Source organism: Mauremys reevesii, linkage group 1 (assembly GCF_016161935.1).
Source record: "Mauremys reevesii isolate NIE-2019 linkage group 1, ASM1616193v1, whole genome shotgun sequence".
Classification (NCBI taxonomy): domain Eukaryota; kingdom Metazoa; phylum Chordata; order Testudines; family Geoemydidae; genus Mauremys; species Mauremys reevesii.
Window position 1 is genome coordinate 86,405,474 of NC_052623.1, and position 27,338 is coordinate 86,432,811.

The 27,338-nt window shown below is 44.6% G+C and overlaps 1 long non-coding RNA gene across 1 annotated transcript; it reads left to right on the forward strand.

Annotated features, from left to right (window-relative positions):
* The first annotated feature begins 81 nt into the window (after positions 1-81).
* On the forward strand, positions 82-26,803 carry LOC120395157. Its single transcript, XR_005592498.1, has 3 exons — positions 82-327; positions 10,914-11,170; positions 26,549-26,803. It is a non-coding gene; the product is annotated as an uncharacterized LOC120395157 (long non-coding RNA).
* Positions 26,804-27,338: the final 535 nt, after the last annotated feature.

Below are 27,338 nucleotides of genomic sequence, written 5' to 3' on the forward strand. Positions count from 1 at the left end.
TCCTGAGTGAGTGTTCTAACCACGGGGCATAAAGGTTACCAGGGACGCAGCAGCACCACCACCTCCTCTGGTTGTATTTTATGTGAGGCTTGATCCTGTAGTTGTGCTCTGAGCATGCCTACTGGATTAGGGCCCGCAGGACACCTAACTTGAAGATCCCTCTGCAGTGAGAGTTAGGTGCCAGGGATCAGGATTTATACAGCTGTGCATATGCCCACTGACAGAAATTCAAGCACTGAGGACTTTTAGGAATTGCAGGATTAGGCAGCCGCTGAATGGAGGAGTTTTGAAGATCTAGATTTTGGACTTAAGTATCTAATGAGGCAGGTAGGCACCTAAATCTCTGTGTGAATCTAGCCTTGTGTGTTAGTGATGAGCTCAGTCTAATGCAGTAGTTCTTTTCTAATGTCTGTCACAACTGGATCAGCTCTCACCCAGATAGGTATTAAGTATGCACCTGCCTCTCCCGGCTCTTCTTGCTCTGAGCAATACAAATTAACTTGTAACAATTCCTGGAAGATTTAGCTCCTAAACTATTATATTAATGCAGCCTGAGGCCTACCACCACAGAAAAGGATCTTTTACACACAGTACTGCTTCCCTCAAACACTAGACATGACCGACACCAAGGGGCGTTTTCAAAGTCAATCTTCCCAAAGGAAGAACTAAAGCAAACAGTCCAGGACACAGAGTTCTCTTCCAAATGCAGAACATTTCCTTGTGGAAAGGTACTTGGTATTTTATTTTTAAACAGCTAAATCTGTCCCATCCTGAAAATCTACAGCCATCTGAAGAGCTACCAATTCAATCTCTAAGCGTATGTCTACACTACCAGAGTAGTTCGATTTTACTTAACTCGAATTTGTGGAACCGACCTTACAAAGTCAAACGTGTGTATCCACACTAAGGACAGTAATTCGACTTTGTGAGTCCACACTAACGGGGCAACCGTCGACATTGGAAGCGGTGCACTGTGGGCAGCTATCCCACAGTTCCCGCAGTCCCTGCTGCCCATTGGAATTCTGGGTCGAGCCCCCAATGCCTGCTGGGGGAAAATATGTGTCGACTGTCATCATTCAACCATCACTCCCGCCCTCCCTCCATGAAAGCGCCAGCAGGAAATCTGTTCGCGCACTTTTCTGGTCAGTGACAGCGCTGACGCCACAGCACTGCGAGCATGGAGCCCGCTGCGATCATCGCTGCAGTTAAGGCCGTTGTCAACTCCTCGCACCTTATCGTCCACCTTTTTCACAGTCAGATGCTGAGAAATCGGGCGAGGAGGCTCCGGCAGCACGGTGAGGACATCAAGTGTGAGAGTGGCACAGACCTCTCACAAAGCATGGGACCCCGAGCCGTGGACATCATGGTGGCAATGGATCATGTTCATGCTGTGGAACGGCGATTCTGGGCCCGGGAAATAAGCACAGACTGGTGGGACCGCATAGGGCTGCAGGTCTGGGATGAATCACAGTGGCTGCGAAACTTTCGCATGCGTAAGGGCACTTTCCTTGAACTGTGTGACTTGCTGTCCCCTGCCCTGAAGCGCAAGGACACCCGGATGCGAGCAGCCCTGACTGTGCAGAAGCGAGTGGCCATAGCCCTCTGGAAACTTGCAACGCCAGACAGCTACCGATCAGTAGCGAACCACTTTGGCATGGGCAAATCTACCGTAGGGGTTGCTGTGATGCAAGTTGCCAACACAATCGTTGAGCTACTGCTCTCAAAGGTAGTGACCCTGGGAAACGTTCAGGTCATCATAGATGGCTTCGCCGCGATGGGATTCCCAAACTGCGGTGGGGCTATAGATGGAACTCACATCCCTATCCTGGGACCGGACCACCAGGCCAGCCAGTATATTAACCGAAAGGGCTACTTTTCAATGGTGCTGCAAGCACTGGTGGACCATAGGGGACGTTTTACCAACATCTACGTCAGGTGGCCGGGCAAGGTTCATGACGCGCGTGTTTTCAGGAACTCTGGTCTGTTTAGACGCCTGCAAGAAGGTACTTTCTTCCCGGACCACAAAATAACTGTTGGGGATGTGGAGATGCCTACAGTGATCCTCGAGGACCCAGCCTACCCGCTAACGCCCTGACTCATGAAGCTCTATACAGGTGCCCTGGACAGTGACAAAGAACTCTTCAACTACCGGCTGAGCAAGTGCAGAATGGTGGTGGAGTGTGCTTTTGGACGTCTCAAGGGGGGATGGAGAAGCTTACTGACTCGCTCTGATCTCAGCGAAACCAATATCCCCATTGTTATTGCAGCTTGCTGTGTGCTCCACAATCTCTGTGAGAGCAAGGGGGAGACCTTTATGGCGGGATGGGAGGTTGAGGCACATAGCCTGGCTGCTGATTACGCCCAGCCAGACAGCCGTGTGATTAGAAGAGCCCAGCGGGAAGCGCTGTGCATCCGGGAGGCTTTGAAAGCTAGGTTCCTCAGTGAGCAGGGTAACCTGTGACTATTAAGTTTGTTTACAGAGAAGCTGAACCTGCCCCCATTTCTTTACCCAATTAATGTTGACTATCCTCTGCAGTTACATACCCCGTTCACCCCGTTCCCCCCCTTCCAACATACGTTTAAAAATAAAATACATAGAACTTTGTTAATTAACACTGTTTTCTTTAGTACTGATTTCGCGGTAAAGGGTTAAAACTGGGACGCAGACTGTGGTGGGTAGGGTGTGTAGTGCTGCAAGGACCGCTTCTAAACTCAAGGAATGACAGGCTCCTGCTCCTAGAGCGGTGCACGTTGGCAGACTGGTTGTTTCAATGGAGCCTGCCACCCCTCCTTCTCAGGACTCTGTGTGTGGGGGCTATGTGACTTTGTGGCGGGGGAGGACGGTTACAGATCAGCTGCTGCGTGGCTCAGTGGTCCAGAGAAGGACCGCTGCATAAGATCTCTAACCACCCTCCCCCGCCACAAAGTCACATAGCCCCCCCCCACACACACAGAACATGAAATCCACCTCCCAGACTGACCAGGGTGCCTAGTGACTGCACTGTGTGTGTGACCTGCTGCTAAACCTGCCCCCGTGTCTGTACCCTGGTAAAGGTGACTGACCTGTCCAATTACCAACCCCCTTCCCCCCTTGAAACACAGTCTCCTCTAAAAGAACATGTCAGAAACAGTAATTAACAGAAAAGTCTTTTTTATTATCACCTAGACAGTTAGGGGATGAAACTGGGATGGGGGCTTGGGTGAGGCAGGAAGGAAAGGACTTCTCAAAATTTAGGGAATGAGAGCTTTTTGTTAATTGAGCACTCTGCAGGGGTGGAGTGACAGTTTTCACGGCCCCTGGCGCCTCTCCTTCTTGTTACTTTGGGTGAGGGGGGTATGGGACTTTGTGGTGGGGGAGGGCGGTTAGAGATACACTGCAGTGGGGCTCTGTCCTCCTGCCTGCGGTCCTGCAGAACATCCACAAGGTGCCGGAGTGTGTCCGTTTGCTCCCTCATTAGTCCAAGCAGCGTTTGAGTCGCCTGCTGGTCTTCCTGCCGCCACCTGTCCTCCCGTTCGCTGTGTGAGCGCTGGTACTGAGACATGTTCTCCATCCACTGGGTCTGCTGTGCCACCTCAGCTTGGGAGCAGCCCATAAGTTCAGAGAACATCTCGTCCCGTGTCCTTTTCTTTCGTGGCTGTAAACCGACGCTTATTGTTATGTAAAGGAACAGTCAAGCATTCCCAATACTAACATTCCCCTAATTCAAAGCAGGACGCCCTGAGCGAGATCACTCTGAGGAGGATCACTGACAGAGATAGAGACCGCATGCTGCGTGAAAGCCAGCACAAACCAGGGGCCTATGCCGCCATGCTCATCGAGGCAATGCTCCCAGAGTACCTGCTGATAGCCTGGCGCAGAAAGTGTCCTACCACGGAGGACCCAATAAGGCCGCTCTCCCCAGGAACCTCCTGTGGAGGCTTTTCGATTACCTCCAGGAGAGCTTCGTGGAAATCTGCCAAGAGGATTTCTGTTCTATCCCCATATATATTGACCTTCTTTTCACATAGTTAATATTCCTGCTCTGTTAAAAATAAATGTTTACATGTTTAAAGCACATACCGACTGATCCTTCCCCTGATTCAGGGTCCGGGTTAATGGCTGGGGAGGGTTGGTAGGGGATCTCAGTGAGGGTGATGAAGAGATCCTGGCTGTCAGGGAAATCAGCGTTGTAAGCGCTGTCGACTGCCTCGTCCTCCTCATCTGCTTCCTCATCTTCCCCGTCCACGAACATCTCCGAGAAACCGGCCGTCGACACTATCCCATCGTCAGAGTCCACGGTCAGTGGTGGGGTAGTGGTGGCGGCCGCACCTCGAATGGAATGCAGTGCCTCATAGAAGCGGCATGTCTGGGGCTGGGATCCGGAGCGTCCGTTTGCTGCTTTGATCTTTTGGTAGCCTTGTCTCAGGTCCTTGATTTTCACGCGACACTGCATTGCATCCCGGCTGTATCCTCTGTCTGTCATGGCTTTGGAGACCTTCTCGTAGGTCTTTGCATTCCATTTTTTGGAGCACAGCTCTGAAAGCACAGACTCATCGCCCCACACACCGATCAGATCCAAGACTTCCTGGTCAGTCCATGCTGGGGCCCTTGTTCTATTCTGAGATTGCATGGACACCTCTGCTGGAGAGCTCTGCATCGCTGCCAGTGCTGCTGAGCTCGCCACGATGTCCAAACAGGAAATGAGATTCAAACTGGCCAGACAGGAAAAGGAATTCAAATTTTCCCGGGGCATTTCCTGTGTGGCTGGTCAGAGCATCCGAGCTCGGACTGCTGTCTAGAGCGTCAACAGAGTGGTGCACTGTGGGATAGCTCCCGGAGCTATTAGTGTCGAATTCCATCCACACCTAGCCTAATTCGACATGGCCATCTCGAATTTAGCGCTACTCCCCTTGTCGGGGAGGAGTACAGAAATTGAACTAAAGAGACCTGTATGTCGAACTAAATAGTTTCGTTGTGTGGACAGGTGCAGGGTTAATTCGATTTAAAGCTGCTAAATTCGACATAACCTCCTAGTGTAGACCAGGCCTAAGGTTTAAAAAATAAATCTATAATATATAATATTTCATGAATGATTTAAAAATGTAGGGATTTAGATATCAAATTGCACTGTTGCCACAAATGTTATCCTATTTCCATATTTTGAGATCCTATGAAGAAATGCCTTTACCAACAAGCAATTACCAGATGATCATTGGGTAATTACCCGCTGGAAGATTCCTCGGATAGGACACAAGAGGCCTAATTTACTGCTGGCATAAGTGAACAATTCCACTGAAGTCAATGGAGTTGAACCCATTTACACCAGCAGTGAGTTTGGCTCAGGGAACTCACCTGCTAAAACAGCACCAGGCAACTTCTTTAGTGATCAATGGCCAAAAGGAATCTCTGGCTTTGCAGACCCTTCAGAAGGAGGGGCAGAACTGAACCCGCAAGCACAGTGCTTAGTGCTCATAGACCCCTCTGTTTCAGTCTTCCTTCTTTCTAAAGGAAAAGGGAGATGAATGTACTGTAGTAATATTCAGTTATGTCATCATCTACGTTGTTATTTGTAGGAAAACTCTGTATTATGATAGCGCTCAAAGGCCTCGGTAGAGTTTGGGACCTCATCGTGCTGGGTGCTGCACCAACACAGAAAAGAGACCATCCCTGCCCTGGGTTTTTTCATTATTTTTATGGAGCAATTACAACAAATTTTAATGACCTTTGAGACATCAAACAACACTTTCAGTAGCACAAACCAAGTGTTATAAATATTAATATAAGCACCAGTTATTAAATATAACGGTAATGGCCCCCTCCATGGATCACCAGCAGGTTTAAATGCAGGAACTTCAGTACCAAAAGCATTGGTTCTACCACTGGAGTCAAAGGAGTGCCACCACCACCCTTAGAAATAGAAGACTCCCCATCAAAGTCTGCAAAGCCACCACCTTATCATTCTTCAGCTCCCTTAGTAAGACTCAGCCCGCGGTGATTCCTACAGAACAATGCCAGTTTATCACATCTAGGCAGGTGGCAAGCTACATTGTGCAGCTAGTTTATGTGAAAACACTGCTACCTCACCCTTTCCCACATCTATCCATTGGTTCACCCACCAGTTGCTTTCTTCTTAGCCTAGAGATAGTAAGCTCTTCAAGACAGGGACTGATTTGCATGACACTCATATAGAGCCTAGCACAATGAGACCTCTAGACACTCCTGTAACACAAACAACAGTAATTACCCACCAGCTGAGCTCATGCAGCAGGGAGACTTTGCACCCTTTCAAAAGGTGGCATAGCTGCCATGCTAGCCCATGCTGCCCAGAAGGAACTCTGGTGATGTCAGCCCCCATTTGTCCTGGGGCCTCTGGCTGCAGCTTGACATCTACCGCCACTTTCTAATGATGGTGCCTAAGGGCACACACTATCCCTCAACCACAGGGCAGACTGGAAATGTCATCACAATCATTGGCTGATACTTTACTTAGCATTTTGTTAGTTGTAATGAGATGAGGGCTATCGGCGGCTGCTTCAGCAATAATGGATTCATTTCCAGAGACGGCACCATCTCCTGGCACAGTTCCTACTTTTATGGTTTGAGTTTCCTCTCTTATCCACTCAGGATTCCTGCATTCCCTCAGTGGCAAGCTGAAAGCTATTACCTACAGATTCATTTTTAAAATATGAGCCAAGCAATATCATCTCCATATTAATTTTTGAAATACTTTAGCCAGATTGGGAGGAAGGTACCTCATGTGAGTGTCACTGTTGTAGTGATATGAATGCAACCAAACAAGTCCCTCTCTGCCATTCCAGATAAGCTGTGGGTATCTTGATCACTTATCCTTAATACCCATGCTTGACATTTTGGACCAGGATGTGGCTGGTCCTTGTGAAGGTGCACCCAGGGATGGGCAGAACATGGCACAAGGGGTAAGGATTTCTCCTTCTTACAACCCCGCCCCAGATACTAGCCAACAAAGAAAGTGGGGGGGGAAGGGAGGAGGTGGTGATGCCATGGCCCCACTGCCCTTCCTGCACCATCCAGGTGAAGTCAGCCACAGAGGAAGGTGCATGCTGCATACCTTTCTAATGGGTATTGCACCATGCACATTTGCCTGCATATTAAGCGATATTATGCCTAGGGCAGAATCCATCACAAGCAATTCTTCAATGCACCCACAATGCATATCTATGTCTCAGTGGCACAACCTGATTCTCCATGGGTGCCTGACCTCACAGAGATGGGTACGAGCCCCAGATGTGGATCTAGGATTCAGAAATTGCAAAGTTCAGGAGGGTTTAGACCCAAGTGTTTGGTTCAGGCCCATCTCTGATTTTCAGCCTATAGACACCGATGACATAATGCAGCAAAAATAAATACTGAAGAGGAAGAAATGAACCAGATTGGTCCCTAACATGGAGAGGCCCAACCGGGGAACAGGAAACTCCCAAAGTTGATCTTGCAAAATTCCTACCAGATTGTTCTCTCAGGTGGTGGGAACAGGAAGGGGATTAGCCCACAGGGCTCAGGGGAGCTGATGGACACCAGCAAAATCTACTAAGAGTCTCTCTGCCTCTGCACCATCTCCTCATTGCCTTTGTGCCTAGCTACATGGAACATGTCACAATAGCTCTCTCCAAGGAGTAAGGTATATGGTACCCAAGAGGTAATTTAGATTAATTGATTCCGAGGCTAGAAGGGACTATTGTGATCATCTAGTCTGGCCTCCTGTATAACACAGGCCGTAGAACTTCCCCCAATAAATGTAGGTACCATTTGCACTTGAGATCCCTTCCACCTGGACAGTAGAAGATCTGCATATGGATTCAGGTGTGTGTGGGGGGCGGAAATGTTCCAGTGTCTCAAGATCTTAAAAGCAATATATTTGGTGCCAATATTTTCAATGATAGACTTTAGGTACAAGATATAGTAAGCCAGAAACCTGCAGACATTGTTCAGTCCTTTAATCCTGGGACAAAGAGGATCCCTTAGTTTCCCCAGCCCCTAACTAGAAGTTTGGAAATGTTGCTTCCTACACATCTCTATCCCTGGAGCAAAATTAACTTATCCCCTCTCTCTTGCAAAGATAAAACAGGAGAAAGTGTGAAAGCAAGTGATGCAGTGCTTGGAGAATAAGGGAAAGGGAGTGTTAAAAACGGATAGCTTATTCCCAAAGAAACAATATGAACCCCACGAAGGAAAATGTGCAAATACGACTCTTAATTCACTCTAGACAATTTGTCATTTAGAACATTTTCTTTATGGGACAGAGAAACAAAAATCAGTGGGTAACCCAGCAATATTTCCTCTTATATAGCTGTTTACCATGAGAGAAGAATAGGGATAGAGACAGGGGGTTATAGAAAGCCATTTAAAGATGAATTTGGTACCCTGGCAGAAATTTCTATTGTGCTTGCTTGTGGCAGCAGTTTATTTTAATTTATTTTTTTCATTCTTTTGAAAGTTCAGCTGAGAGATACTTAAACCCCAGTGGAGTTTTTCTTTTTCTCCCATTTTCTTTATCACAAACTCTGATAGAATTACAACTTTTTTATATATGGCTTAGTGCACATAACTCTCTATACTGAGTTTAAGAGATATGGGTTAAAATTTTCACAAGTGCCTAAATGACTTAGGATCCTAAAGCTCAATGAGATTCAGGGCTTGTTTACACGAGGAAAGTGATGTGCAAAGCTATAGTACAGTAATTATAACACTATATATAGGCTGGTGTAACTCCTGATGTGGACATACTTATCCAGAATAAAAGTGACATTATTCCATTGTAATTAGTACCAGAATAATGTTACTTTTATTTTGGAATAGAGTCCACATGGGGGGATTATACTGGCATAGCTATACCAGAATAATTATTCCAACATAGTTTTGTATGTCAATTTCCTCCCATGTAGACAAGCTTTTAGGTTGCTATGTGCAGTATGAGACTTAAGTGTTTTTGAAAATCTTACCTTTGTGTCTAGTGGTCAAACCAGAAGACTGAAAGTCAGCTGTCCTAAATTCCATAATACCAACACTCTATGGCTTTGGGCAAGTCACTTAACCTCTCACCCTCAGCTTCTTCATCTTTAAAATTAGAATAATATCACCTCCCTCACAGGGGTGATGTAAATCAAAGTTGCTCCATGAAATTCCATGGAGCTAAGAATCTGGCCTCATGTTTTCAAAGCACTAAATAATATCATACCTGGTACAACATGACAGATTATAATACATATATAATACATTATAGTACGTTAATATCATTGCACTTTAAAAGCTCATGTCTCAAATACTTCTAAACTAGATGATAAAAAAAATGACTCCACTTTGGCCCAAGAACTTCCCCCCGCCCCCCAGTTCTCAGATTTGGTTTTTCATAGAAAAAACAAAGAAAGAACTTTTGCAGGAAATTTTGAATAAAAGAAAAAAGATCAAAATTCCTCATGAAAACCAACCAGCATTTTCCAGTCAAATCTAATTTCATGCTTTTGTGACTTGAAGTTATTAAAATTCTAGATCGGTCATTCAGGGAGTTATCTTTGCAACCAAAGCAGTCATTTGTGCCACAAGACCTTACCCCTTGACAAGCAATTGTCATTTGGAGAATTCCCAAGGATCACTGGTTAAAGTGTCTCACTTCCTTTGCAAAGTTTGTCTGTCTTAGCCTCAGTGTTTTTCATTTTCCACACCCCAGGAGCAACATGCCACTTTCTACTGGTGTATGAATCCCCATTTGAGTTTGGCAACACCCATATCTACACACTGAAATCTTTGCAAAATATTTTTATTGGACACAAGTTATTTCTTCTTTTGGGGCCCAATCCTGCATGGCTTCTGTGTGTGGAGTTCCCACTCAAGATAACAGAAGGTACAGAGATAAAGGTCTCTGCTCTATTTTCTTAGTGGCCACTTCTAACTAAGCAATCTCTTTATATAGAGCATCCCCCCCAAAACTGGCCTTTATTACTGCACTTTCCTTCTTCTCCTAGTCTCACCTTTGTGCCTTATTTAGCTGCCTAAGATGCCTTAAATAGCCTCCTTGCCATTATGTGCACCAAGAACCTTCCAAGCCTCCTTTCCTCAAGAAACTTCTTCAAGACCAGTCTTCTTGGAATCCTTGCAATTAGAGCTGTCAAGCCATTAAAAATTAATTGTGATTAATCGTGCTGTTAAACAATAATAGAAAATCATTTATTTAAATATTTTGGATGTTTTCTAAATTTTCAAATATTTGTATTTCAATTACAACACAGGTAACGTGTACAGTGCTCACTTTATATTTATTTTTATTACAAATATTTGCATTGTAAAAAACAAAATAAATAGTATATTTCAATTCACCTAATACAAGTCCTGTAGTGCAATCTCTTTATCATGAAAGTTGAACTTACAAATGTAGAATTATGTACAAAAAAACTGCATTCAAAAATAAAACAATGTAAAACTTTAGAGCCTAGAAAGTCCACTCAGTCCTACTTCTTGTTCAGCCAATCACTAAGACAAACAAGTCTGTTTACATTTGCAGGAGATAACGCTGGACACTTCTTGTTTACAATGTCACCTGAAAGTGAGAACGGGTGTTCATATGGCACCCTGGGCGGTGACTACTACAGTTCCTGGGCTTAACAACAGCACCAGAGAGATGGTGGTTCACACATACTGAATTAAGGCAGCCCAGAGGAGAGTCAAGACAAAAACAATTTTATGCCCCCAAATGCTGAGTTTAAAACAGATTCAGGGCCTTCTTTCTGATGCAGCAAAATGACATAACCTTTGGTTTAAGGGGGTGAGGGCAACCCTTGCTGAAGGGCTGGAAGTATGTTGGCTTGCCAGGGTCCCATAAGGCTGATGGGTATGTTAAGTAAAAGTGTAGATCCTTTTATTGCCTTTTTATGTGTTTTCACTGTATGCTTTTTATCCTAAATAGATATCATCTGCTGAGAAAGAGCTGGGTGGTCACTGGTAAATCATTTGTCATTGTCCTGAGAGAGAAAGCAAAGCGTAGGTGCTGGCCCATGAACAAACTGGCTTGCTGAGGCTATCACATTGAACTGCAGAGGACTGCAGCCTAAAACCCCAATCTTAAGAGAGAAGGGACATGGGTCCTTGCCCACAGAGAGGTGAAGGCTAGATGCCTAAGACCTCAATGGGCATACTTAGACCTCATCATGGAGAGGCTAAAAGGTACAGTTACCCTGAATTTGTGATAGATCCATAAGAAAATTGCCTGTCTGCTCATTTCTCCAACCACTTGGTTTGATGTTTGTACCATTAGGAATTTGCTTGATAGCACATCACACTCAACATTCAAAAATATACTGAAGGGAACTTGCTTTTATTGTGGCATCCTGAAAGAGACGGGATACTTACTCTCCAAATATATCACAAAGGGTTACCCTTATTCTTGTCACCATGAAAAAAGGTCAGACTACAATCTACTGTTGGTCTTTGTTACAGAAAACCATAATGCACCATACAAAACATCCCACATCATAGATGAGCAAACTGCTTCTGAATCAGTCTCTGAATTCAGGATTGTTGGCCTATTTCAACAGCCTTAGCTGAAACTGGCCAGTCTAGAATATGGCCAACATAGGCAGTTCTGCTTTGTAGAGTGGTGAACAAGGGCTTACAGGAACTGAGTCTACCCTGCTTTGCACCGGCTTTCTGACCAAGTTGCACTGGCAAAAACGATGTAATATATTGGCGAATCAGGCCCATAATATGGAAAATGTACCACTTCTCTTCCTCCTTTTCCTCCCCCCGAAGAGAAAACATTGCTACTGAAAACACAGGGGAGATGTGTAAAGAGCTAAACAAAGTAAGAAGCAGAATTCTTTAGCAAGTGGAAAAAGAGACCTGTGTTTTGACTTTTACTCGCCCAAATAATGAAGAATGTGGATTCCTTGGGGAAACTGACTAATGTAGAAGGAGCAACAACAGAGTCTCTTTCCTGGAATAACAAAAATACACATTTTAATCTCTGTTCTGCCTTTCATAATGCAAGTACATGCTTTTGACTCTGTGACTGTCAGTAAAAATTAATTTTAAAAGGAGCACACATGACCGACTTGAGCCTTTGCCTTAATTTACTTTTTCACTAAGAGCCGAGATAAGATGTAGCACTGCTGCAGAAGGATGGACGGCTGTACACTATATTGTAGGAGACGACAGTGTTAAATTAATCATGTTCTATCTGGAATTTGCAATTCTTTCAGAGATGCTCAAGACGTATTAAAAATTTAGTGGTAACAGTGAAAGTAGGTAGGAGGTTGTGAAGCAGAAAGCTTCAGAGGGCACTTTAAATGTGAAAGATGCATTACAGTTTCTCACACATGAACAAGATAGCATGCCTTACTAAAAATATAATAAATAAGGAGTGCATGCTGACAGATGTAACTGTGAAGGGAGCTCTTTCCCAGGCAAATGCACCACGTGTGATTGACACCCCCTTAGCTTTTCTGTGATGTGACTAACTATGAAAATGAACAGCGTCGAAACAATGTTGCATTAAAGTTAACATGCCATTCTAGTGCTTTCAAAAATCCAGACAATATAGAGGAGATTTTGGTATGTGCAGTAGAGGCGTGATGTCTGTTTCTCAGCCTTGATTTAACTTTTATTTAATTTAGCCCTTTCTACCCTGCTTTTCCTAGGTGTGTGGTTTCAGGGTTTTGCTTTGGGTGGTGGTGGGTTTTTGTTTTGTTTTGGTTTTGGCTGCATTGTCTCATCACTTGCTTCAACGTCAGCTGCATACGGTGAATGAAGGGAGATGTAAGTTATCCCATTAGTGGCTCACTGCTGATCGTCTACTGTAATTTGAATTTATCAGTGCATGCTTGGCTGCAGCAGCGACGGGAGGGGAGAGACAGATGTTTAGGTTCTCTCTCCTAAGGTACCATTCTCTTCTCTGCAAAGGCCTTCAGCACAGAGCCAGCTTTCACAGGTCTGCAAATCTTACAGCCAGCCCCCCCCCCCACCCCTTAAATTCAGAGACCTACAAATGTAAAGAAGAATCTCAGTTTCTAAATAAACAGTATGTCTTCTTTTCTTTTCCTTTCAAAAATATAAGAGGCTTGAAAGCTGGGCTCAGACTTGTCTTAATGATCACGGGTTATTTCCTCCCCAAGCCACAGTACTGGCCTTTAGGTTGTGAGAAAAAAAAAACATAGGCCTCTTGGTTTTCAGGAAGACACCCAAATCTATTATAGGAACCAGTGCTGCCAGGCTATAGCTGATGGCATCAGAACTTCTACATGTTCTCTACCAGCTGACTGACTACATTGGATCCAGTGTATCTGTGGAGTATCAATCCTGTCTTCTGGTCACAAGAAAGGGCTCCCCTCAATAGTATGAAGCACAGAATGGCCTCGGGCAAGGTTGGGCAATTTTAAGGTACAAGAGAGCCACAAAATCCACTAAAACTTTTGGAGGGCTGGTGGGTGTGATATGGGGAGGTGTCAGGTCCTGCTCCAAGGGGGTGTGCTGTGCAGGGTGTGGAGGACTGTATAGTCTTGCCCCCTGGGGTAGTGGGGATAGAGGTCCTACCGGGTGGTGTAGTTGGGGAGTGAGCCCACCCCACATTCACACTGCAGCAGCGGATTCTTCCCACAGGGCTGGGCCTGGCTTCTTGCTCCAGCCCATTTGCTTTCACCATGTCAAGTCAACAAGCATCTGCGTGCAGGTGCGGCCCTCTGCCCACCACATCCCTGCTCCACCCCTCACACTTCCTGGTCTTGGTGCTGCCAGATTACCTATCCCAAGCTGTAGCGAGCCAAGTCAAGTTATCTGGTGGGCCAGATATACACTCTGGGCCACCAGTTGCCCATCCCTGATATAAGGATTAAGCAAAGGACAGTGACCTTCCAAGGTGGCCTTTATCATGTCAAAAAGGGCAAATACTTTGAACTTGGATGTCTACATTTAGTCATCTTCCAAACCAAAAAATAATATAGAAAAGAATCTCAATGAAAGCAAACTCCGCATCTTTCCATTTGGCATCATGCACCCAACAAAAATAGAGACACATTCCCCAAGCCCCACATTTTGCAGGTGCATGGCAATTACCCTTGGTTACACAATACCTGTGCAATAAACTACCTAGTGTGATTGACCATATCTCCCTCTAGTGGCCAGACCCAGCAATCATCTAGCTGGTTACTCTCTCCATAAATAAGCTTTGCATCAGCTGAAGTCACACAGGTGCTGAAGCTCCCAAATTTGATACCTGCTGATGCCAGTGGGTTGTATGTAAGCACCCCCAAGATATTTTTAATACAGTTTTGGGATCCATTTGATTATTTTTGAGTTACAGAAAAACCAAAAGCCAAGATAAAAGTTTGTTCCCTAATCCTCTTTAATTACCAGAGCCCCAGATCTGTTAGTCCGTAGGGCAAACTGCAAAGTTCACATTTTTTCTCAGGCATTTGATCGATGTCAGGGTTTGTTGATGAGTATTGTTATTATGGAGGCTGGGTTTTGTGTTCTGAGTCCGGGCAGACCTTTGAGTCTACTGAATGGTGCATGGTGTTATCAGTTTACCTTTTGTATTAAAGAAAGTCAAAGGCAAAAAACAAATGTTAAGATGGAGTTAAGGTAGTGCATACATATGAGTAATAAAAGGGTAAAGAAATTACAGGGATGTAGTAATCATCCCAAAATCAAATATTATAAATCCAGGAAATTCAGAGCTAAGGTTACACTAAAAAAAAAAATCCACGCACATTAAGGTGTGGAAATATACAGTTAATGCATCCAAGCAACTTTAATTTTGCCCTAGGCTGACACCATGCAATAATGTGATGGTTGTAATTAATACATCATGGAGTTTGGTGTCCCTGATTAAACTTAAGCAGAAATTAGAGGTTGTTTTTGTTTGCTTTTTCCCCCTCCACATGGCATTACATTTTAAAGGCAAGTTCACTGATACAAAGGAGCAGCACAAAGCATCCAGAATGCACTGGCATATAAGGGGAGGTTACAGCTGATTTGCATCTCCAGAACAGTGCAAAGCAGCCAAGGTGTACTGGGGACACTGGGAGTTGGGGACACTGCACACTCTGGAACACGGTTACTTTGACTCGGACCTGTGCACTAGTGTGGACACCAGGGCCCTAGGTTCGAGCATGAGTCAGAAATTCCTTAACCTAGGATTAAAATGCAGTGTAGATGATCAAGCCCAGGGTTCCCTGACACAGGTCAGCTGACCCATTAACCCTAGATTTACATTGCTGTGTAGATATTAGAGAGCAATGTTAGTGAAACTGGCACTATGTGAAGGGGACAGACAGAACCCAGTCAGTTCCTAATATCACTATGCTTTAATAGTTCTCCCTCTGCTCCTTCCCATCCACACTGCATAGCAGCCCAATATCATTCTTCCTTATTCTCTTTGAATTTATAGAACTAAAAAAAACCTCATTATTTTAATTCCCTTGGCAAGAGCTAATTCAGCTTGACTTTAGCAATTCTCACTTTATTCCAACATTTTCTAACCTCCGCAATGTAGCCTTCTTTGCTAATCAACCCCTTTTTCAATTTCCTATAGGCTCTCTGCTTCCTTCTTTTGGAGGTGGTTATTCATCCAGCTGGATCTGGAGCCTTTCCCAATCAGTTTTTCTCATTTTGCTTGGAATGCAAATTTCAGCTAGTTTTTGTACAGCTGATTTGAAGAAATTGCAAGCCTCCTTCGTGTTTAAGTCCTTGAGTCCAGTTGACTTCTTTAACTAATTCCCTCAATTTCCTGAAGTCTGCCCTCTTGAAATCAAAAATCACAGTTGACTACCTGGTTGTGATTATCCTTCCATTTAATTTAAATGGAATCAATTCATGAGTACTCAATCCAAGGCTATTTCCTATAACCAGCTTTTCTAAGATGTCCTTTCTCTTTACTAAAACCAAGTCTAAAACTACACACGTTTTGTTGGCTTGGTGACAGTTTGATGAAGAAAGCTGTCGTCTATTACATCCAAGAATAAGTGGCTCTATTGTCATGACCAGGATGTGGATGAACTGACTTAGTGGTAGGAACGGGAGCTGGAAGCCAGGCCAGGTCAAATACCAGATCAGAATTGGTGTCAGGAAGCAGGAATGGTCAAGATTACCAAGAAATCAGACTCAGGCAGTAGGAGCAGTGGGAAACCCAGTTGCATGGATAACTTCCAGCTCCTGTACTTGGTTTAAATACAAGTACGGAACCAGTCAGGACCCTCAGAGTTCTATCAATCAGATTCCAGGACTGGGGTCCTCTGTTGGAGTTCAGCTTCTAGTTCTGGCAACTCTTTACATAGCACACACCTTAGCACATTTATCTCTGCATCTATTCAAATAAGAGGCTCCGCTGGCACAGTAATATGACCGGTATTTTTCAAGTAGGAAATTCATTGGGGTCTATATGCAGATGTAAGTCTGAGCTAAGCCTGGATTCAGCACCGCTTCACTTTACATCAGTGTTTCTCAACCTGGGGATCATGGGACAGGTTTGGGGGAATTCCACAGGGGGCCCAGCAACATGCTTCAGCACCGGGCAGTGGTGAGGCTGGGGTGCCTTCAGCCCCAATGAGGTGCTATCAGCTTCAGCCCCAGCCCCACTCCCAATATCACACAATGGGGCTCTGGCAGCCCTAGCTTCAGCCCCAGCCCCATGCGGTGGGGCTCAGGTGGCAGGGCTCAGGCGACTTCAGCCCCTTACCTTTTTCAAGTCTTAGTAGAGGGGTCACAATATTTTTTTAAGTCCATAGGCGTCGCCAGCCCAAAAATGCTGCTCTAGCTTGTCCTTTCATGCACGCTCAGTACTCTCAACCTCTCCTTTGTTTGGAACTTACATTGTTTAGCCTTTTATTTGATTTAGAGTGAATTTAATAATGATGTATTATGCCACCATGGATTTGGCTCCGGTTGCTACAGTCTCAAGCTCAGTGGAGTGAAATTGCTTCTGGTGCTTTTCTCAAACTTGGAGGCTCTATGAAGACATGAAGTCCAAGGATAATGACCACAAACCCAATCAGAAGTATAAAGTCTTATCTGTACTATGAGTTGTATTAAATCAATAATGTTAAAATTACCCAGGAAAATAGAAATCCTACAAATATGTATGCAATAATTATAACTGTAGTTATACTCACATCCTCAAAGATATTCTAGGGTCCGATGGACCTCTCAATAGATGATCATTGCTAGACAGATGGCTCCTGCTGGGCTTTCCTTTGGGGTTGTTCCTTTCATCTTCCCTCTCTTACCCAACCAGGGAACCCTCTTTTATGTTGTAATTCTGACTACACTTAATATCTTATGCATATGCATGAAGATGTCAACTCTCTTTTCCTTATCTGTGCCTCCACATCCCACAAATATTCCCATTTTTCATAGGCTGTTCATAGTTACTCTTGTTCTTATTAGCATTTACACTTGACATGTACGCTGTGGTCAAGACAGACATTCAAAAATATTACCGTCAGGTGTCTTGTGGTCTTGGACAATACACATTGCAGTCTATTGCAGTCCATTTTTCCATAACATCACCTATTGGCACATTTTATGCTGTAACCTTGTGAACTTACTGGCACAGGATTATTCCTAGGTCACCGCTCATGTCAAGCGTTCTTAGCCTAGTATGACTAAGCTAACATCTTACTAGTCTCAGCCAGTAGGCCTTGCATTCCAGTGATGCTTTACTTGCATACCTCATATGCACTCAGAAATCCTAAATACTTATCAATCCTATACCTTCTATAATCCTACAATTTAAATCTATTTAGCATACATTGATTGTATATGAAATAGCATATGAATTGACCATAATATCACATAATACAATGATAAATAGACAATAAAATGAACTAATTGGCTACAATTGACGACAATGCAGCTACTCATAAGAAGGGTTGAAGCATAGGCCTGCAGAAACCATTAAAGTACAGTAGCTTAAAACACTGGTAGTGTCTAAGTTTATGCACTGGCTTGTCCAGCGCTGTTTAGTTGTGACTGGTTCTTTCCTCAGATGTGCATAGGCATAGCAAAAGTTAACAATCAGTAATTCAAGGTAAGCTTTTTGTTAGAGATGGCTGCATACAGGAAATGTTAAGTCAAAAAGCCCTTGCTCAAGGAATTTATTAGCTGAATAGCTCTCACCCCCTCCTCACCCCCCCCCCTCCACCACACCACCACCACTTAAAAGCAAAGAAATTCCAGGCAAAATAACTAGTGCTAATACAGCATTAAAATAGAAATCAAGAACCCAAATTCCAAATGACTACTCAATCTTAACTCCACCTTCTTGTGCATATGCCTTAAAATAAGGTCTCTTTCTTTATGCTATCATATTTTTCAAAAAATATCTAATACTACTAACTGGAAAGCCAATCTACCATACAGTAATCATACTGTCCATAGGCTGTATTACTTAAGTAAGGTTGTCACTGGATATTAATTTGTACTAAATTGACTTTTTAAATGGATCCTGAATGCTAGCAAAAAGCTACCACACAGTGACCTTTCAATATACTTTAGTGAAAATTTCTCAGTGTTATGTATGCAAAACAAAATGTACAAAATATACATTTTAATTGTAGAATTAATCCACCACTAGTGGCCCTTATCTTCAGCAACACAAGGTTCACCACACAGCATAAGTGCATAAATTCATGCCACCAACCTATGGCTATTCGGAACCCTGTATAAAGATCTGCAGGACCAGAACTTGGGTCTGCAGACTCTGGGGCAACTGACATTCCCACATCACAACCATGAGGCTATGCAGAGCCACATCCCAGGAGCACTGTGGAAATTAGGTGCCACGGGAAGCACTGCCCAAAGGGGCCAGAGCAACAGCACTCTGATGCCTTCTGATTGGCCTATGCTCACGATTTAACCCTTGAAGGTGCCCCGGGAAGTTGTGTGGACAACTATGCAGACGTCTGGTTTGTGGTGGCTCCTGACCTTGCCTTGCTATCCGATCTTCAGTGTCTGACCCCAGCCTTACTGCGACCATGACTCTTGCCTCCTGACTCCAGCCTGATAACTACTTCTAACCCACGGTCTCCAATCCCAGCCTGACTCTGACCCTGACTCTCTTACCTACTGATTTTAGCTCTCAACTATTCTGACCCCTGCTCACCAATCACCGTCTTGTGGCGAATCTTTGACTTGGCAACACCAGCCCAGAAGTAACCAGTAGGCCAGGCCACCTATGCCCCCATCTCTTACATTTTGTTTAAAAATGAAACCATAAAAATGTAAGTCATATGTCAATGTAAGTAAGTGGAATTCTATGAAAACAACTTCATTTGGAGCAAAAAGCACTAGTAAGAGGTCTTGAATATCGCAGGTCTCCCTATATTTCACTCTAACACAAGTCATGTAGAAGTAGGCTGGGTAACCTAATGGAATTAGAAATAAAAGATTCTGTTCCTGAAAAGATCCTGCACCTGCTTGTTTAACTTTAAGCACCAGTAGTACCAATGAAGTCAATAAGCCTACTCATGGGTTTCAAGTTAGGAACTGGTTCATCTTTGTGAGATCACACAATTTTACTTATTTTACCTACGAGTTAAGCCAATGCCAAATAGTCACGTAAGAGCAGGAGGTGGCAATAAAAAGTGCTTTTCTATTTGACTGCATTTATGTTTAAATTCTTCAGTAAATAATGTGCAAAAGTTTCATGAATATCCCCTAAGTGGGCTACTCCACTACTGTTATATACAGAACAGATAATATTTTCAGTGCTGTATTATGCAGCAGGGCAATACTCTAGACTGTGTGATAGAGCAACATTCTTGTAGCCATCTAGGCCCTTACGTAGCAAAACATTTAAGCATGAGTAGACTTATTGATTTCAATGGAGCAACATAAGCTTAAAGTTATGCCTGTGCATTGCTGGATCTGGGTCAGAGAGGCTTATAAAGAACAAGCAGCCTTTAGTCAAGTATTTATATGATCCAGGTGAAGCTTGACAAGAACATTTTAAACTAAAGTCAGGTGATTTTTTTAAATTATTTATTTACATTTTCAAGATCGCCTTCAGATTTTTAAAATGTGTTAAGAGCTACAATCTGCACAACTGCAAGCGTTCTCTGTCAAGAGAAAGAACCTTGGAACAATTAATTCATTTTTAATTAAAAGATTTGATATTATTTGATACCATTAGCCACACAGCTGCTAGTGTTTACTGCATATCTCTATGTATGTGTTTGGCCTTGCTTTCATCAAAATATTTTCCTCTGAGTATTTCTTTTTTTTCCCCCTTCTGTGTTACAGACATGAGGGAGCAGGCTGAAAACTGACTAATATTGTTTGGTAATATGGTTGTTTGCAGTTTGTTTGTTCTCCGGTGGATTTTCCTATAGCTGCTGAATTTTTACTCATTAGTTTAATGGCGGTTATTTTGCAGATTTCTTTTATCCTGTATATTTTTATTGAATCCTTATTCATAATGCTACAGCAATTTGAATATGTTATTCATGATGCAAAATTTAATTAGATACTAACTAAGTAAATGGTCCATTAAAATATTATCCAGATTGTTCGGGGAAATATTGTGGGTAAACATTTTCTTTGGAACTTGACTTTTTGGATGAGGAAAGGGAAGAGTTTGGAATGAAAGTTGCTGTTTATTTTGTATCTTGGCACATTACGAGTAAGGGCGCGTATCTGAATTATATGGCATTCCACTTGCAAGGGGACAGAGGACCTTGCCTTTAGAGGAAGCATGACATCCATTTGTTAGCAAGATCAAGTCTGGATTGGCTACACTGCATTCTATAAAGAAACATTTTCGAGGTAACATTCCCCACAATGCAGCAGAGTGCTCCACCATTTGAATGATGATGATGATGATGCACTAAAATAGCTGGCACCCGATAATACACATCGTGGGCAAAGTCCCCAAAAAGATTTGAGCTGGAAGCAAAGATATACATTGTGAGTATGTAACTATGGCTCCATTCACTAACAAGAGAGGCTTTAATTATACATGGGTTTGCACAAACAACTTAGTTCAGAGAGTGTTCAATTCACAAAGGTCTCCTTTTCTGCACTCAGGATCCCAGTTCTAAGCAGTTTTGCAGCTATTGAAACAGCTGCACGATTTTTGATTTGGTCATGGATACTTTTAATGGGCACATAAAGTGAAGAGGGAAGGGAGGGAACATGTCTCTGCCAGCACAGCACAGCGAGCCAGCTTTGTAGCTGAAGAATGCTGAACAGACTTCATTCCGATCAGCACCTGACTGTGCTCCAGAGTGGGAGCAGATAGTCAGCCCACTGGCAGCACAGTTTGGGGAGGAGGGAGAGGGACTTGTTCAGAGAGATGGAAGGTGGGAGGAGGGTAGGGTAATAGACAGGAACAGGATATGAAGTGAAGGGACTAGTGAAGGCAGGAATAAGTGGACAGGAAACGTGCCTTTCACTAGGGAGAGGAGCAGGGCCAATTAAGACAATAAGATAACACCTGAAGCCAGAGTTTTGGGGTCAGAGGCTCTTCCCCCCGCTGCCTTCCCCAACTAAACAGGTAAATATGCTATTGTGAGGTTTAGTGCTTCCATTCAAGAGCGCCACGGTGTTAAGCATCAGTTTCTTTGTGCAGAGAGGGTAGGTCTGTGGAAGAGTGACGCTATCCTTTTGGTCCTGGCATTGATGTAGATGTAAAGTTCAGTGATGTTTCTATCCTAAAGCATGTTTAAAACAATGGTAAATGGGACATTTCATTCCGAGGGAAAGCAGGAGGACAGAGTGCCAAAGAGGACTTCAGGGAGGAGGGTGAGGTTGCTGTTGACTGAGGCTGGCCATCAGCACCACCCCAGGAAGCAATGGGGCTTTCATCACGCCCAGGAGACTCTTCTGTGTTAGTGGATAAACTATTAGCCAGTCAGAGAAGCTCAATCCAAAGAGGGTTCAGGGCAAATCAAAGTTTAGAACAGCTCTGTGTGGAAAGGAGAGCCCTGCCCAGAAAAAACTAGGAGGCATCAGGAGATGCCACAGTAAAGAGTATTTTGTCTTAGTGCAATAAAGTTCGGTTCAGCTTCCTCAGGCGTGCTTATTCCTCCCTTCCACACAAAGCACAAGAACTCTGTTACAACAGAGTCTCGAGGCAACCAGGCTGCCTTCATTTTATTGTGTTTCTGTCTGGTTGCATGTTGCAAGCTTCCCACTCCTCATATTTACCAGTCTAACATCCTCCCAAAGTGGACAAATACATAGTCACCAGTTCTGGACACATCACCTACTCTACCCCTCTTCCCTGCCCCTCCGTCCCTCCCCACCTGTCTGAAAATAGGAATCTGGGGAGATGGAGAGGTTTGGGCCCTGTAGCTAGCCCACTAAAACAGGTCTGTATGGGGCCTCAAATCATTGAATCATCCCTGGGAAAGACTAAGAGGAGGAGGATGACATATCAGGCAAGTGAAGAGGGAAAGAGGCAGTGAAGGAAGTGGCAGTTGATAAGGGTGGCTGGAGAAGCTCTCACTATCCAGCTAAATCCTCCCTTTGCCCACCTCCCTCCCCACAAACCCGTGCACACAGAGCCAAGCAGGAACTCTCAACTGACCAACAGGCAGCAGCAGTTTTCGCCTGCGTGCACTGTTTCAACAGTGCTTGAGTAGAACTGCTTTTAAATGTTTATATTTTATTCAGAAAGCTTAATTGGGAGTTTTTACAGCTCCTGATGAAACTAGGAGTAGCAAAAGGAAAAGTTACAAGCCGCTGGCAAATTGCTGCTGGCAAGTGATATTTAAACCAACAACCGATGCACAATCACTTCCAAAAAATAGCAGTGAGGCCACTGAAGTCCTATTTTCACGGCATTTGTGTCACAGTGACAGCAAGAATAAGGGTTCCCCCTTACTCCCTCTCCCACAACATACCACACTGTTTCTATGGATTTTAATCACATATGAATCATTCCTTTTTTTAAAAAATTATGAACACTATTATTAAAAACACTTGGTGTTGAAACATGAGTGCCTCATGTAATCCTACCCCTGTGCTGCCTCTGCATAGTCCAGGGGTGACTGACCTTTACTTTCCAGTACACACACAAGTAGTGCATGGAGCTGCCAGCTCTCACGATTTTATTCTGAGGGTACGTCTTCACTACCGGCCGTATCGGCCGGTAGCAATCGATTTCTCGGGGATCGATATATTGCGTCTCATCTAGACGCGATATATCAATCCCCGAACGAGCTCCTGTCGACTCTGGAACTCCACCAACGTGAATGGTGGTAGCGGAGTCGACATGGGGAGCTGCGGACGTCGATCCCGCGCCGTGAGGATGGTAAGTAATTCAATCTAAGGTACTTTGACTTCAGCTACACTATTCACGTAGCTGAAGTTGCGTATCTTAGATCGTTCCCCCCCCTCCCCCAGTGTAGACCAGCCCTGAGTCCTGCAATATTTGGTGTTTTGCTTCAAGCCCCCGTTCTGGAGTCATGCAATGATTAGAGAGATGATTTGTGGTTGACAGTACTGCAGTGGCCATGGATTCTAGTCGGGAAGCCTGCTCTCACCACTCAGATGGGAAGAAATTAAGAGAGTTTGGAGTGTGGAACTTCCTCCCTCCCATCTGCATGGAGGTTCTGCTTTATAGTGCCATAAAAAAAAGGTCACGAGGTCTTGTCAGGATATTGGCTGGAGAACTAAGGAAAGCTGCAGATATCAGATTTCCTTTTGCTTTTTGCCAATAAAACAAGGTTCCCCAAATGTTTTAATAAAAATACCCACACACCTAAAAATGCAGCAGAGAACTATGCTCACGCTTTTCTGTCTGCTATACATTCTGGACTAAATCAAAATTGGTTTCCATTACCTAAAATCAGCTCAGTTCCCAGACGATTTGATTTGCAATCATTTTAGCAAACGAATTATAACACAAAAAGAATTCAAACAATGTTGTCCCACTTGCCCCCACACACACTTGAACAAACAGGAAGTCTTACCAACTGAACAATTCTCCCATTTTGCTGGGGAGGGGCTGGCTGTTCCCAGTGGCTGTAAGATACAGCCCTCACAACAGAAGCTGCCTCAGAAGCAAGCAAAAGAGGAAGTTGCATGAGCCACCTCTCCCAAAAGTAAATACAGCCTTCCCCTGATGCAGCTGAAGGGCCTGCCAATGGCTGCTCATGCATCACCATTGGCTCTGGCCTACCTGGAGATCCCTCTTTCTGCCTTCCACTTTCTGCTCTCCAGCTACATAACATATGCCGTCACAAGAGAAGGAACTGGCATCCAGTACCACAAGCCAGCTCTCCTCCACGAAACCTGCCCATTACATTTTACTGGACAGTGACAGCACCTCTTCATGTTAATAATGGATACTGCCTTTCTAGATGGGGCCAGGGGATATCCATCCTGAGCTTAATTTCCTACACTTTATCACTTGGCTGCACTCCTCCTACAGAGCTAAAAGTACCAGGTGCCTTCCTGTCTGGGAAGGATTGCTACACAGTGAACACCATTGTTACTTCTGCTGCACAGGAAGGCCCTTGTTCCGACGTTCCATGGGAGTGCAGGCCCAACTCCTTTAGTCTCCTTTGAAAATCCCAGACGTATTCTATACTTAATCCCCCTGGGTGCACAATCCCCAGTTTATGGTACAGTCTGTAGGAGTGGGTGAAAGCAAGTCAGCACATATTGAATCTTTCTTGCTGCAAATAAGGACCCAAGCAAACAACTTCATAAAGGGACCCAGATATGTTTGAAGCACCCCAGATCTCTCTGCTGCTTCTTATTTGGCCTGTTCTCTTACTCCTCTGACAACACCATAGATAACATAGAAACCCAAGGGGCTAATTCTGTAGGTGACCACTTGCCTTGTGTCATGAGACTGTTTAAATGCACATCCCACCCTATATGTGATGAGTTGGTGGTGAGGAGTGATGATGTTGTGGTTTACAAGAGGATCCCTTTTCAAATATTGGCTGGGTCCTTCCACCCATCTAAGGAATTTTTGATCCTGGTGGGTGGTGATAGATTTGTCCAGTCTGTCCCTGTTTGGTCTGTAAACTGAGCTGAACCCCATCTGAGGGCATTGCATGTGAAGCTCTGGCATGTAGTATCACCACTCTGCCTGCTGCCATATGCCCCAAGAGTTGGAGGCTGAGTCTGGCGGATATTTGCGGGCTGCTTTGAACAGTCTCTATGAGCATGACCAAGAAGAGGAACCTGGCCTGTAATGAGTCGAGGTCAGCCCCTATGAATTCCAGGTGTTGCACTGGGAAAAGGGTTGACTTCTGGATATTTATCTGTAGGCCCAATTCTGTAAACAAGTGCATTGTAACTCTGGTAACTCTCTGAGCCTCCTGGAAGGATTGGGCTCTGAGGAGGCAATCATCCAGGTACAGGTAAATCATGATCCTTTGGGGGCATAAGTGAGCAGACTCCACTGAGAGAACTTTGGAAAATACTTATGCAGCTAATGATAAGCCGAAGGGCAGCACTCTGTATTGATAGTGGTCTTGTCCCAGAGTGAATCTGAGAAATCGCCTGAGAGTCAGCAGAATTGAGATATGAAAAAAGGCATCCTGAAGGTCGAGAGCCAAAAACCAGTTTCCTTGTTCCAATTCTGGAACGATTTCTGATAAGGTGACCATCTTGAACTTTTGAGCCTTGACAAACTTGTTGAGAGCTCTGAGGTCCAGTATGGGTCTCCAACTTCCTTTCCTTTTGGATATTAGGAAATAACAAAAGTAGAACATTTTGTCACCTAGATTTTGATGCAGTGGTTCTATGGGTCCTAACTGGAGGAGACACTCTACCTCTTGTCATAGTAAACTCTCGTGAGAAGCATAGGCGCCAACTTTCCCAGGCGCCGGTGGGTGCTCGCACCCCCCCTGCCCCGGCCCCGCCCCCACCCTTTCCCTGCCCCGCCCCACCCCCCTTCCAACCCCTTCTCCAAAGTCCCCACTCCAACTCCGCCCCCTCCCTGCCCCTATTGGACCCCTTCCTCAAATCCCTGCCTCAGCCCCACCTCTTCCCCAAGCACGCCACGTTCCCCCTCCCCCACCCCCCACCCCCGCTGCACAAAACAGCGGTTTTGCAGCACAGGCACTGAGAGGGATGGAGGGAGGGAGAGAAGGGGAAAAAGCAGACATGCGGCATGCGGAGGAGGTGGAGGTGAGCTGGAGCAGGGCAGGGAGCTGCCATGGGTGTTCCAGTCCCGGAGCACCCACAGAGTCAGCGCCTATGGTGAGAAGGGTCCCTGAAGACAGATGGGAAGGGTGTTGTGGAGGTGGTAGGGAGGTAAAATGCATGGGGTACCTAGTTCAAATTATCTCTAGGACCCATCGGTCCGATGTTATGCATTGCCGGGCACTGCAGAACACTGCCAGTCAGTAGCCAAACCGGTGGTCGGCTGCATCATTTGAGGGGATTGGTCTAACAGCGCCTCGACCCACCCATGAAAACATGTTTGGACATAGAGGTCTGGGACAAAGACAACTATGGGCCAGATGGTTTGCAGTTGAGAAATTTGCCCTTCTTTCTTTCCTATTCATGGTGGTGTTAAGCCAGGTACTGAGATGTGCGTAGTCTATGTTGGGATTGGGAACTGATCTTTTTTGTCCTTGCGTGTAGATGCCCAGTAAACAGAAAATGGCCCTAGAGACTTTCAAAGTATGAAGGGAGGCATCAGTTTTCTCTGCAAAGAGCTTCATGCCCTCAAAAGGGAGGTCTTCAACTGTAGAATCTACCTCCTTCAGGAAGCCTAACAGATGGAGCCAAGATGCCCGTCACATCACCACCATCATGGAGATGGACCTAGCCACTGTGTCAGCTGCGTTGAGGGCAGATTGTAGCAATGTCTTTGCCACTAACTGACCCTCTTGGACAATGGCCTTAAATTGGTCATGATGTAACTCTGGCATCCATTCAATAAAGTCATTCAGTTTTGAATAGTTTATATAATCATATTTTGCCATGAGGGCCTGGTAGTTAGTGATGTGGAATTGAAGTGTGGCTGAGGAGTACGCCTTCCTTCCAGAAAGGTCTAGGGGCCTCCAATTCCTATCATATGGAGTGGCCCTTGACTGGTGTTGTCAACCTCAGGAGTTGACAGTGTCCACCAGGATGGATTTGGGTGGTGGGTGGGAGAAAAGGAATTCAGATTCCTTGGCAGGGACATGGTATTTTTTGTCTGTCCACTTGCAGGTAGGTGCTACTGATGCTGGGATTTGCCATACAGTTGTTTCCGGGTCTAAGATGGCTTAATTAATAAGGAAGATGATCTTTGAGGAGGAGGATGAGGAGTGGAGGACATCAAGGAGTCAGTGGAGAATGTCCTTGACTTCTTCCATTGGTATTTTGGAGAGCCTCTGCAACTTTTTTTTGCCAACTCCTGGAAGAGACAAAAAGTCATCTGTCACAG